This window comes from Pectinophora gossypiella, chromosome 4 (genome assembly GCF_024362695.1).
Source record: "Pectinophora gossypiella chromosome 4, ilPecGoss1.1, whole genome shotgun sequence".
In the NCBI taxonomy this organism is placed as follows: domain Eukaryota; kingdom Metazoa; phylum Arthropoda; class Insecta; order Lepidoptera; family Gelechiidae; genus Pectinophora; species Pectinophora gossypiella.
In genome coordinates, this window is record NC_065407.1 from 139,917 (window position 1) to 152,739 (window position 12,823).

Sequence of the window (12,823 nt, forward strand, 5' to 3'; positions counted from 1 at the left end):
AAAATAAAATTTTGTATGGCGGCCATCTTGTTTTTCCGCCATTTTGATTTTTTTTCACCGGCGATTGAATTTGACCAAGATTTAAATAGGTATTGTGAAAACTAAAAAGGTCCAGGTGCGATAGTTTCACCAGGCCGTAGGGTGTCTCCCTGATGCGGAGCAGTTTTCGAAGATTAAGAACATTTTCCGTACTCGACAAGACACTCCGATTACATTCCCATACACAGTTTTTACCCCCGAGACATTTCCTTGAAAAACAAAATTTTCTATGGCCGCCATCTTGTTTTTCCGCCATTTTGTTTTTTTTTTACCCACGATAGAATTTGACCAAGGTTCAAATAGGTTTTGTGAAAAAAGAATGGTTCCAGGTGCGATAGTTTCGCCAGGCCGTAGGGTGTCTCCCTAATGCGGAGCAGATTTTAAAAATCGAGAAGTATTTTTATACTCGACATGACGTTCCGATTACAACTCTATACATCATTTTTACCCCCGAGGCATTTTCAGGAAAATTGAAAAATTTGTATGGCGGCCATCTTGTTTTTCCGCCATTTTGATTTTTTATCACCAGCGATTGAATTTGACCAAGAATTAAGTAGGTTTAGTGGAAAAAAAAATGTTCTATGTTTGATAGTTTAGCCAGGCCGTAGGGTGTCTCCCTGATGCGGAGCAGCTATCGAAAACCCAGACGTATTTTCATACTCGACACGACGTTCCGATCACATTCCTATACGTCATTTTTACCCCCGAGGCATTTTCAGGAAAAACGAAAAATTTGTATGGCGGCCATCTTGATTTTCCGCCATTTTGATTTTTTTTCACTCATGATAGAATTTGACCAAGATTTAAATATGTTTCGCGAAAGAAAAATTGCTCCAGGTTTTATAGTTTTGCCAGGCCGTAGGGTGTCTCCCTGATGCGGAGCAGTTTTTCAAGATCGAGAAGTATTTCCATACTCAACAATACGTTCCGATTACACCCCCATACACAGTTTTTACCCACGAGACATTTTCTGGAAAAATAAAATTTTGTATGGCGGCCATCTTGTTTTTCCGCCATTTTGATTTTTTTTCACCGGCGATTGAATTTGACCAAGATTTAAATAGGTTTTGCGAAAAAAAAATTGATCCAGGTAAGATAGTTTTGTCAGGCCGTAGGGTGTCTCCCTGATGCGGAGCAGTTTTCCAAGATCTGGAAGTTTTCCCATACTCACCGGGAGGTCCTAATCACACCCCCCATACATCATTTTTACCCCCCGACGCTCCTTCTGGGAGAACAACTATGTCAGTCAGTCAGTCAGTCAATAGGTACATGGGTTTGTAGCTATATATAATATAACTAGATGTCGCGTGGTTCGCTCGCAGCAAGCTGCTCGCGTGTTTTGTTTTCCCGCCATTTTTTTACCGCGATAGAATTTGACCAAGACTTGAATAGGTCTCGTGAAATCTAAGAAGTTCAAGGTGCTATAGTTTCGCCAGGCCGTAGGGTGTCTCCCTGATGCGAAGCAGTTTTCAAAGATGACGTTCCGATCACACCCCCAATACATCATTTATACCCCGAGGCATTTTCGGGAAAAACAAAATTTTGTATTGCGGCCATCTTGTTTTTCCGCCATTTTGTTTTTTTTTTTCCCGGGATAGATTTTGACTAAGATAAAAATAAGTGTTGTGAAAGAAAAATTGGTCCAGATGCGATAGTTTCGCCAGGCCGTAGGGTGCCGCCCTGATGCGGAGCAGTTTTCAAAGATCGTGAAGTATTTCCATACTCTACAAGACGTTCCGATTACAACCCTATACACAGTTAGTTTACCCGAGGCATTTTCTGGAAAAACAAAAATTTATATGGCGGCCATCTTGTTTTTCGGCCATTTTGTTTTTTTTTTCACGGGCGATAAAATTTGACCAAGATTTAAATAGGTTTCGTGAAAACAAAAAAGTTCCAGGTGCGATAGTTTTTCCAGGCCGTAGGGTGTCTCCCTGATGCGGAGCAGTTTTTGAAGATTGTGTAGCATTTCCATAAACATCTTGACGTTCCGATCACACCCCTAAATATTATTTTTACCCCCGAGACATTTTCCGGAAAAACAAATATTTGTATGGCGGCCATCTTGTTTTTCCGCCATTTTGTTTTTTTTTCACTGGCGATAAAATTTGACCAAGACTTTAATAGGCTTCGTGAAAACAAAAAAGTTCCAGGTGCGATAGTTTCGCCAGGCTGTAGGGTGTCTCCCTGATGCGGAGCAGCTTTCGAAGATCGAAAAGTATTTCCATACTCAACATGATGTTTCGATCACATTCCTCATACATCATTTTTACCCCCGAGGCATTTTCGGGAAAAACGAAAATTTCGTATGGCGGCCATCTTGTTTTTCCGCCATTTTGGTTTTTTTTCACCGGGGATTGAATTTGACCAAGATTTAAATAGGTTTCGTGAAAAAAATATTGCTCTAGGTTTTATGGTTTTGCCAGGCCGTAGGGTGTCTCCCTGATGCGGAGCAGTTTTTCAAGATCGAGCAGTATTGAAATACTCAACATGACGATCCGATCACATCCCTATACATCATTTTTACCCTCGAGGCATTTTCAGGAAAAACGAAAATTTTTTATGGCGGCCATCTTGTTTTTCCGCCATTTTGGTTTTTTTTCACCAGGGATTAGATTTGACCAAGATTTAAATATGTTTCGCGAAAGAAAAATTGCTCCAGGTTTTATAGTTTTGCCAGGCCGTAGGGTGTCTCCCTGATGCGGAGCATATTTTGAAGATAGATAAGTGTTTTCATACTCCACAAGACGTTCCGATTACATCCCCATACACAGTTTTTACTCCCGATGCATTTTCTGGAAAAACAAAATTTTGTATGGCGGCCATCTTGTTTTTCCGCCATTTTGATTTTTTTTCACCCACAATAGAATTTGACCAAGATTTAAATAGGTTTTGCGAAAAAAAATTTGATGCAGGTATAATAGTTTCGCCAGGCCGTAGGGTGTCTCCCTGATGCGGAGCAGTTTTCCAAGATCTGGAAGTTTTCCCATACTCATCGGAAGATCTTGATCACACCCCCCATACATTATTTTTACCCCCCGACACTCCTTCTGGGAGAACAACTCTGTCAGTGAGTGAGTCAGTCAGTCAATACATGGGTTTGTAGCTATATATAGTATAATTTCGCGTGGTTCGCTCGCAGCAAGCTGCTCGCGTGTCCTGTATTAGTTCGAAGCTATGTATGGCGGCCATCTTGTTTTTCCGCCATTGTTTTACCGCGATAGAATTTGACCAAGACTTAAATAGGTCTTGTGAAACCAAAAAAGTTCTAGGTGCTATAGTTTCGCCAGGCCGTAGGGTGTCTCCCTGATGCGGAGCAGTTTTTGAAGGTCGGGAAGTATTTCCATACTCAACATGACATTTTGATCACATCCCTCTTACATCATATTCACCCCCGAGGCATTTTCGAGAAAAACGAAAATTTTGTATGGCGGCCATCTTGTTTTTCCGCCATTTTGGTTTTTTTTCAGCGGGGATTGGATTTGACTAAGATTTAAACATGTTTCGCGAAAGAAAAATTGCTCCAGGTTTTATAGTTTTGCCAGGCCGTAGGGTGTCTCCCTGATGCGGAGCAGTTTTTCAAGATCGAACAGTTTTTCCATACTCAGCTTGACGTTTCGATCACACCTCTCATACATCATTTTTACCTCCGAGACATTTTCTGGAAAAACAAAATTTTGTATGGCGGCCATCTTGTTTTTCCGCCATTTTGATTTTTTTTCACTCACGATAGAATTTGACCAAGATTTAAATAGGTTTTGTGAAAAAATTATCGATCCAGGTGCCATAGTTTCGCCAGGCCGTGGGGTGTCTCTCTGATGAGGAGCAGTTTTTGAAGGTTGAGCAGTATTTAAATTCTCAACATGATTTTCCGATTACGTCCCCATACATTGTTTTTACCCCCGAGACATTTTCTGGAAAAATATTTTTTTGTATGGCGGCCATCTTGTTTTTCCGCCATTTTGATTTTTTTTGACCCACAATAGAATTTGACCAAGATTTAAATAGGTTTCGTGAAAAAAGAATCGTTCCAGGTGCGATAGTTTTGCCAGACGGTAGGGTGTCTCCCTGATGCGGAGCAGTTTTCCAAGATCTGGAAGTTTTCCCATACTCACCGGGAGGTCCCGATCACACCCCCCATACATCATTTTCACCCCCCGACACTCCTTCTGGGAGAACAATTATGTCAGTGAGTGAGTGAGTGAGTCAGTGGGTTTGTAGCTATATATAATATAACTAGATGTCGCGTGGTTCGCTCGCAGCAAGCTGCTCGCGTGTCTTGTTTTCCCGCCATTTTTTTACCGCGATAGAATTTGACCAAGACTTGAATAGGTCTCGTGAAATCAATAAAGTTCTAGGTGCTATAGTTTTGCCAGGCCGTAGGGTGACCCCTGATGCGGAGCAGTTTTCCAAGATGGCGTTCCGATCACACCCCAATACATCATTTTTACCTCCGAGACATTTTCTGGAAAAACAAAAATTTGTGTGGCGGCCATCTTGTTTTCGGCCATTTTGTTTATTTTTCACTGGCGATAAAATTTGACCAAGACTTTAATAGGCTTCGTGAAAACAAAAAATTTCCAGGTGCGATAGTTTCGCCAGGCTATAGGGTGTCTCCCTGATGCGGAGTAGCTTTCGAAGATCGAAAAGTATTTCCATACTCAACATGATGTTTCGATCACATTCCTCATACATCATTTTTACCCCCGAGGCATTTTCGGGAAAAACGAAAATTTTGTATGGCGGCCATCTTGTTTTTCCGCCATTTTGGTTTTTTTTCACCGGGGATTGGATTTGACCAAGATTTAAATAGGTATCGTGAAAACTAAAAAGTTCCACGTGCGATAGTTTTACCAGGCCATAGGGTGTCTCCCTGATGCGGAGCAGTTTTTCAAGATCGAGCAGTATTGAAATACTCAACATGACGATCCGATCACATCCCTATACATCATTTTTACCCTCGAGGCATTTTCACGAAAAACGAAAATTTTGTATGGCGGCCATCTTGTTTTTCCGCCATTTTGGTTTTTTTTCACCGGGGATTGGATTTGACCAAGATTTAAATAGGTCTCGTGAAATCAAAAAAGTTCTAGGTGCTATAGTTTTGCCAGGCCGAAGGGTGTCTCCCTGATGCGGAGCAGTTTTCCAAGATGACGTTCCGATCACACCCCTATACATATTTTTTACACCCGAGACATTTTCGGGAAAAACAAAAATTTGTATGGCGGCCATCTTGTTTTTCGGCCATTTTGTTTTTTTTTTCACTGGCGATAAAATTTGACCTAGACTTTAATAGGCTTCGTGAAAACAAAAAAGTTCCAGGTGCGATAGTTTCGCCAGGCTGTAGCGTGTCTCCCTGATGCGGAGCAGCTTTCGAAGATCGAAAAGTATTTCCATACTCAACATGATGTTTCGATCACATTCCTCATACATCATTTTTACCCCCGAGGCATTTTCGGGAAAAACGAAAATTTTGTATGGCGGCCATCTTGTTTTTCCGCCATTTTGTTTTTTTTTCAGTGGGGATTGGATTTGACCAAGATTTAAATATGTTTCGCGAAAGAAAAATTGCTCCAGTGTTTATAGTTTTGCCAGGCCGTAGGGTGTCTCCCTGATGCGGAGCAGTTTTTCAAGATCGGAAAGTATTTTCATACTCAACAAGACGTTCCCATTACAACCCCATATACAGTTTCTACCAACGAGACATTTTCTGGAAAAATTAAATTTGTATGGCGGCCATCTTGTTTTCCGCCATTTTGTTTTTTTTTTCACCGGTGATTGAATTTGACCAACAATTAAGTAGGTTTCGTGAAAAAAGAATCGTTCCAGGTGCGATAGATATGCCAGGCCGTAGGGTGTCTCCCTGATGCGGAGCAGTTTTCGAAGATTGAGAACATTTTCCGTACTTGACAAGACACTCCGATTACATTCCCATACATCATTTTTACCCCCGAGGCATTTTCAGGAAAAACGAAAAATTTGTATGGCGGCCATCTTGAATTTCCGCCATTTTGGTTTTTTTTCATCGGGGATTGAATTTGACCAAGATTTAAATAGGTTTCGTGAAAAAAATATTGCTCTAGGTTTTATAGTTTTGCCAGGCCGTAGGGTGTCTCCCTGATGCGGAGCAGTTTTTCAAGATCGAGCAGTATTGAAATACTCAACATGACGATCCGATCACATCCCTATACATCATTTTTACCCTCGAGGCATTTTCAGGAAAAACGAAAATTTTGTATGGCGGCCATCTTGTTTTTTCGCCATTTTGGTTTTTTTTCACAAGGCATTGGATTTGACCAAGATTTAAATATGTTTCGCGAAAGAAAAATTGCTCCAGGTTTTATAGTTTTGCCAGGCCGTAGGGTGTCTCCCTGATGCGGAGCAGATTTTGAAGATAGAGAAGTGTTTTCATACTCCACAAGACGTTCCGATTACATCCCCATACACAGTTTTTACTCCCGATGCATTTTCTGAAAAAACAAAATTTTGTATGGCGGCCATCTTGTTTTTCCGCCATTTTGATTTTTTTTTACCGGCCATAGGATTTGACTAAGAATTAAGTAGGTTTTGTGAAAAAAGAATCGTTCTAGGTGCGATAGTTGCGCCAGGCCGTAGGGTGTCTCCCTGATGCGGAGCAGTTTTCCATGATCTGGAAGTTTTCCCATACTCACCGGGTGGTCTCGATCACATCCCCCATACATCATTTTGACCCCCCGACGCTCCTTCTGGGAGAACAATTATGTCAGTGAGTGAGTCAGTCAGTCAGTCAGTCAGTCAGTGGGTTTGCAGCTATATATAGTATAACTAGATTTCGCGTGGTTCGCTCGCAGCAAGCTGCTCGCGTGTCTTGTTTTCCCGCCATTTTTTTACCGCGATAGAATTTGACCAAGATTTAAATAGGTCTTGTGAAGAAAGAATCGTTCCAGGTGCGATAGTTGCGCCAGGCCGTAGGGTCTCTCCCTGATGCGGAGCAGTTTTTGAAAACCTTGAAGTATACTCGTACTCTAGATGACGTTCCGATCACACCCCTATACATCAATCTTACCTCTCAGACATTTTCTGGAAAAACAAAATTTTGTATGGCGGCCATCTTGTTTTTCCGCCATTTTGATATTTTACCACCAGAGAATAGATTTGACCAAGATTCTCCCTGATGCGGAGCAGGTTTTCAAGATCGAGAAGTATTTCCATACTCAACAATACGTTCCGATTACACCCCCATACACAGTTTTTACTCACGAGACATTTTCTGGAAAAATAAAATTTTGTATGGCGGCCATCTTGTTTTTCCGCCATTTTGATGTTTGTCACCAGCGATTGAATTTGACCAAGATTTAAATAGGTATCGTGAAAACTAAAAAGTTCTACGTGCGATAGATTCACCAGGCCGTAGGGTGTCTCCCTGATGCGGAGCAGTTTTTCAAGATCGAACAGTTTTTCCATACTCAGCTTGACGTTTCGATCACACCTCCCATACATCATTTTTACCTCCGAGACATTTTCTGAAAAAACGAAGTTTTGTATGGCGGCCATCTTGTTTTTTTTTTCACCGGAGATTGGATTTGACCAAGATTTAAATAGGTTTCGTGAAAAAAATATTGCTCCAGGTATTATAGTTTTGCCAGGCCGCAGGGTGTCTCCCTGATGCGGAGCAGTTTCTGAAGATCTAAAAGTATTTCTATACTCAACAAGACGTTTCGATTACACCTCCTATACATCATTTTTACCTCAGAGACATTTTCTGGAAAAACAAAATTTTGTATGGCGGCCATCTTGTTTTTCCGCCATTTTGAATTTTTTTCACCGGCGATTGGATTTGACCAAGATTTAAATATGTTATGCGAAAAAAAAGTTGCTCCAGGTATTATAGTTTTGCCAGGCCGCAGGGTGTCTCCCTGATGCGGAGCAGTTTCTGAAGATCTAAAAGTATTTCTATACTCAACAAGACGTTTCGATTACACCTCCTATACATCATTTTTACCTCAGAGACATTTTCTGGAAAAACAAAATTTTGTATGGCGGCCATCTTGTTTTTCCGCCATTTTGTTTTTTTTTCACCGTCAATTGGATTTGACCAAGATTTAAATAGGATTTGTGAAAAAAGAATCGATCCAGGAGCGATAGTTTTGCCAGGCCGTAGGGTGCCGCCCTGATGCGGAGCAGTTTTTGAAGATCGGGAAGTATTTCCATACTCAACATGACGTTTTGATCACATCCCTATACATAATTTTTACCCCCCAGGCATTTTCAGGAAAAACGAAAAATTTGTATGGCGGCCATCTTGATTTTCCGCCATTTTGATTTTTTTTCACTGGCAATTAAATTTGACCAAGATTTAAATAGGTATCGTGAAAACTAAAAAGTTCCACGTGCGATAGTTTCACCAGGCCGTAGGGTGTCTCCCTGATGCGGAGCAGTTTTTCAAGATCGAACAGTTTTTCCATACTCGGCTTGACGTTTCGATCACACCTCCCATACATCATTTTTACCTCCGAGACATTCTCTGGAAAAACGAAATTTTGTATGGCGGCCATCTTGTTTTTCCGCCATTTTGATTTTTTTTCACCCACGATAGAATTTGACCAAGATTTAAATAGGTTTTGCGAAAAAATAATTGATCTAGGTATAATAGTTGCGCCAGACTGTAGGGTGTCTCCCTGATGCGGAGCAGTTTTCCAAGATCTGGAAGTTTTCCCATACTCACCGGGAGGTCCCGATCACACCCCCCATACATCATTTTTACCCCCCGACGCTCCTTCTGGGAGAACAACCCTGTCAGTGAGTCAGTGAGTCAGTGAGTCAGTCAGTCAGTCAGTACATGGGTTTGTAGCTTTATATAATATAACTAGATTTCGCGTGGTTCGCTCGCAGCAAGCTGCTCGCGTGTCCTGTATTAGTTCGAAGCTTTGTATGGCGGCCATCTTGTTTTTTGCCGGCGATTGAATTTGATCAAGACTCGAATATGTCTCGTGAAATCCAAAAAGTTCTAGGTGCTATAGTTTTGCCAGGCCGTAGGGTGACTCCCTGACGCGGAGCAGTTTTCAAAGATGACGTTCCGATCACACCCCTATACATCATTTTTACACCCGAGACATTTTCGGGAAAAACAAAACTTTGTATGTCGGCCATCTTGTTTTTTCGCCATTTTGTTTTTTTTTTTCACCGACCATTAAATTTGACCAAGATTTAAATAGGTTTCGTAAAAACAAAAAAGTTCCAGGTTCGATAGTATAGCCAGGCCGTAGGGTGCCGGCCTGATGCGGAGCAGTTTTCAAAGATCGAGAAGTATTTCCATACTCTTCAATATGTTTTGATCAAAACCCTCATACATAATTTTTATCCCAGAGGCATTTTCAGGATAAACGAAAAATTTGTATGGCGGCCATCTTGTTTTTCCGCCATTTTGATTTTTTTTCACCGGCACTTAAATTTGACCAAGATTTAAATAGGGTTCGTGAAAAAAATATTGCTCTAAGTTTTATAGTTTTAACAGGCCGTAGGGTGTCTCCCTGATGCGGAGCAGTTTTCGAAAATCGAGAAGTACTTCCATACTGAACATGACATTCCGATTGCACCCCAATACATTGTTTTTGCCTCCGAGACATTTTCTGGAAAAATAACATTTTGTATGGCGGCCATCTTGTTTTTCCGCCATTTTGTTTTTTTTTCACTCACGATAGAATTTGACCAAGATTTAAATAGCTTTTGCGAAAAAAAACTTGATCCAGGTATAATAGTTGCGCCAGACTGTAGGGTGTCTCCCTGATGCGGAGCAGTTTTCCAAGATCTGGAAGTTTTCCCATACTCACCGGGAGGTCCTGATCACACCCCCCATACATCATTTTCACCCCCCGAGGCTCCTTCTGGGAGAACAACCCTGTCAGTGAGTCAGTGAGTCAGTCAGTCAGTACATGGGTTTGTAGCTATATATAATATAACTCGCAGCAAGCTGCTCGCGTGTCTTGTTTTCCCGCCATTTTTTTACCGCGATAGAATTTGACCAAGATTTAAATAGGTCTTGTGAAGAAAGAATCGTTCCAGGTGCGATAGTTGCGCCAGGCCGTAGGGTCTCTCCCTGATGCGGAGCAGTTTTTAAAAACCTTGAAGTATACTCGTACTCTAGATGACGTTCCGATCACACCCCTATACATCAATCTTACCTCTCAGACATTTTCTGGAAAAACAAAATTTTGTATGGCGGCCATCTTGTTTTTCCGCCATTTTGATATTTTACCACCAGAGAATAGATTTGACCAAGATTTAAATAGGTTTTGTGAAAAAACAATCGTTCCAGGTGCGATAGTTTTGTCAGGCCGTAGGGTGTCTCCCTGATGCGGAGCAGGTTTTCAAGATCGAGAAGTATTTCCATACTCAACAATACGTTCCGATTACACCCCCATACACAGTTTTTACTCACGAGACATTTTCTGGAAAAATAAAATTTTGTATGGCGGCCATCTTGTTTTTCCGCCATTTTGATTTTTTTTCACCGGCGATTGAATTTGACCAAGATTTAAATAGGTATTGTGAAAACTAAAAAGGTCCAGGTGCGATAGTTTCACCAGGCCGTAGGGTGTCTCCCTGATGCGGAGCAGTTTTCGAAGATTAAGAACATTTTCCGTACTCGACAAGACACTCCGATTACATTCCCATACACAGTTTTTACCCCCGAGACATTTCCTTGAAAAACAAAATTTTCTATGGCCGCCATCTTGTTTTTCCGCCATTTTGTTTTTTTTTTACCCACGATAGAATTTGACCAAGGTTCAAATAGGTTTTGTGAAAAAAGAATGGTTCCAGGTGCGATAGTTTCGCCAGGCCGTAGGGTGTCTCCCTAATGCGGAGCAGATTTTAAAAATCGAGAAGTATTTTTATACTCGACATGACGTTCCGATTACAACTCTATACATCATTTTTACCCCCGAGGCATTTTCAGGAAAATTGAAAAATTTGTATGGCGGCCATCTTGTTTTTCCGCCATTTTGATTTTTTATCACCAGCGATTGAATTTGACCAAGAATTAAGTAGGTTTAGTGGAAAAAAAAATGTTCTATGTTTGATAGTTTAGCCAGGCCGTAGGGTGTCTCCCTGATGCGGAGCAGCTATCGAAAACCCAGACGTATTTTCATACTCGACACGACGTTCCGATCACATTCCTATACGTCATTTTTACCCCCGAGGCATTTTCAGGAAAAACGAAAAATTTGTATGGCGGCCATCTTGATTTTCCGCCATTTTGATTTTTTTTCACTCATGATAGAATTTGACCAAGATTTAAATATGTTTCGCGAAAGAAAAATTGCTCCAGGTTTTATAGTTTTGCCAGGCCGTAGGGTGTCTCCCTGATGCGGAGCAGTTTTTCAAGATCGAGAAGTATTTCCATACTCAACAATACGTTCCGATTACACCTCCATACACAGTTTTTACCCACGAGACATTTTCTGGAAAAATAAAATTTTGTATGGCGGCCATCTTGTTTTTCCGCCATTTTGATTTTTTTTCACCGGCGATTGAATTTGACCAAGATTTAAATAGGTTTTGCGAAAAAAAAATTGATCCAGGTAAGATAGTTTTGTCAGGCCGTAGGGTGTCTCCCTGATGCGGAGCAGTTTTCCAAGATCTGGAAGTTTTCCCATACTCACCGGGAGGTCCTAATCACACCCCCCATACATCATTTTTACCCCCCGACGCTCCTTCTGGGAGAACAACTATGTCAGTCAGTCAGTCAGTCAATAGGTACATGGGTTTGTAGCTATATATAATATAATAATAACTAGATGTCGCGTGGTTCGCTCGCAGCAAGCTGCTCGCGTGTCTTGTTTTCCCGCCATTTTTTTACCGCGATAGAATTTGACCAAGACTAAAATAGGTCTCGTGAAATCAAAAAAGTTCTAGGTGCTATAGTTTTGCCAGGCTGTAGGGTGTCTCCCTGATGCGGAGCAGTTTTCCAAGATGACGTTCCTATAACACCCCTATACATCGTTTTTACACCCGAGACATTTTCTGGACAAACAAAAATTTGTATGGCGGCCATCTTTTTTTTCGGCCATTTTGTTTTTTTTTTTTTCCCGGCGATAAAATTTGACCAAGAATTTATTAGGTTTGGTGAAAAAATTATCGTTCCAGGAGCGATAGTTTTCCCAGGCCGTAGGGTGTCTCCCTGATGCGGAGAAGTTCTCGAAAACCTGGAAGTATACCCATACTCTACATGACGTTTCGATCACATCCCTGTACATAATTTTTACCTTCGAGGCATTTTCGGGAAAAACGAAAATTTTGTATGGCGGCCATCTTGTTTTTCCGCCATTTTGATTTTTTTTCAACGGTGATTGAATTTGACCAAGATTTAAATAGATTTCGTGAAAACCAATAAGTTACAGGTGCGATAGTTTCGCCAGGCCGCAGGGTGTCTCCCTGATGCGGAGCAGTTTTCAAAGATCGAGCAGTATTTTCTAACTTGACACGACGTTCCAATTACACCCCTGTACATCATTTTTACCCCCGAGGCATTTTCAGGAAAAACGAAAAATTTGTATGGCGGCCATCTTGTTTTTCCGCCATTTTGATTTTTTTCACCCACAATAGAATTTGACCAAGATTTAAATAGGTTTCGTGAAAAAAATATTGTTCTAGGTGCGATAGTTGCGCCAGGCCATAGGGTGTCTCCCTGATGCTGAGCAGTTTTCCAAGATCTGGAAGTTTTCTCATACTCAACAATACGTTCCGATTACAACCCCATACACAATTTTTACCCACGAGGCATTTTCAGGAAAAACGAAAAAAT

General features: G+C 41.2%; 1 long non-coding RNA gene across 2 annotated transcripts; it reads left to right on the forward strand.

Moving 5' to 3' along the window:
* Positions 1-251: 251 nt before the first annotated feature.
* LOC126366161 (uncharacterized) lies at positions 252-12,098 on the forward strand. 2 transcript variants are annotated; one of them, XR_007566316.1, is made up of 3 exons: positions 252-1,129; positions 8,663-8,845; positions 11,776-12,098. It is a non-coding gene; the product is annotated as an uncharacterized LOC126366161 (long non-coding RNA). The 2 variants fall into 2 exon arrangements; XR_007566315.1 differs by having other exon boundaries at positions 8,663-8,841.
* The last annotated feature ends 725 nt before the right edge of the window (positions 12,099-12,823 follow it).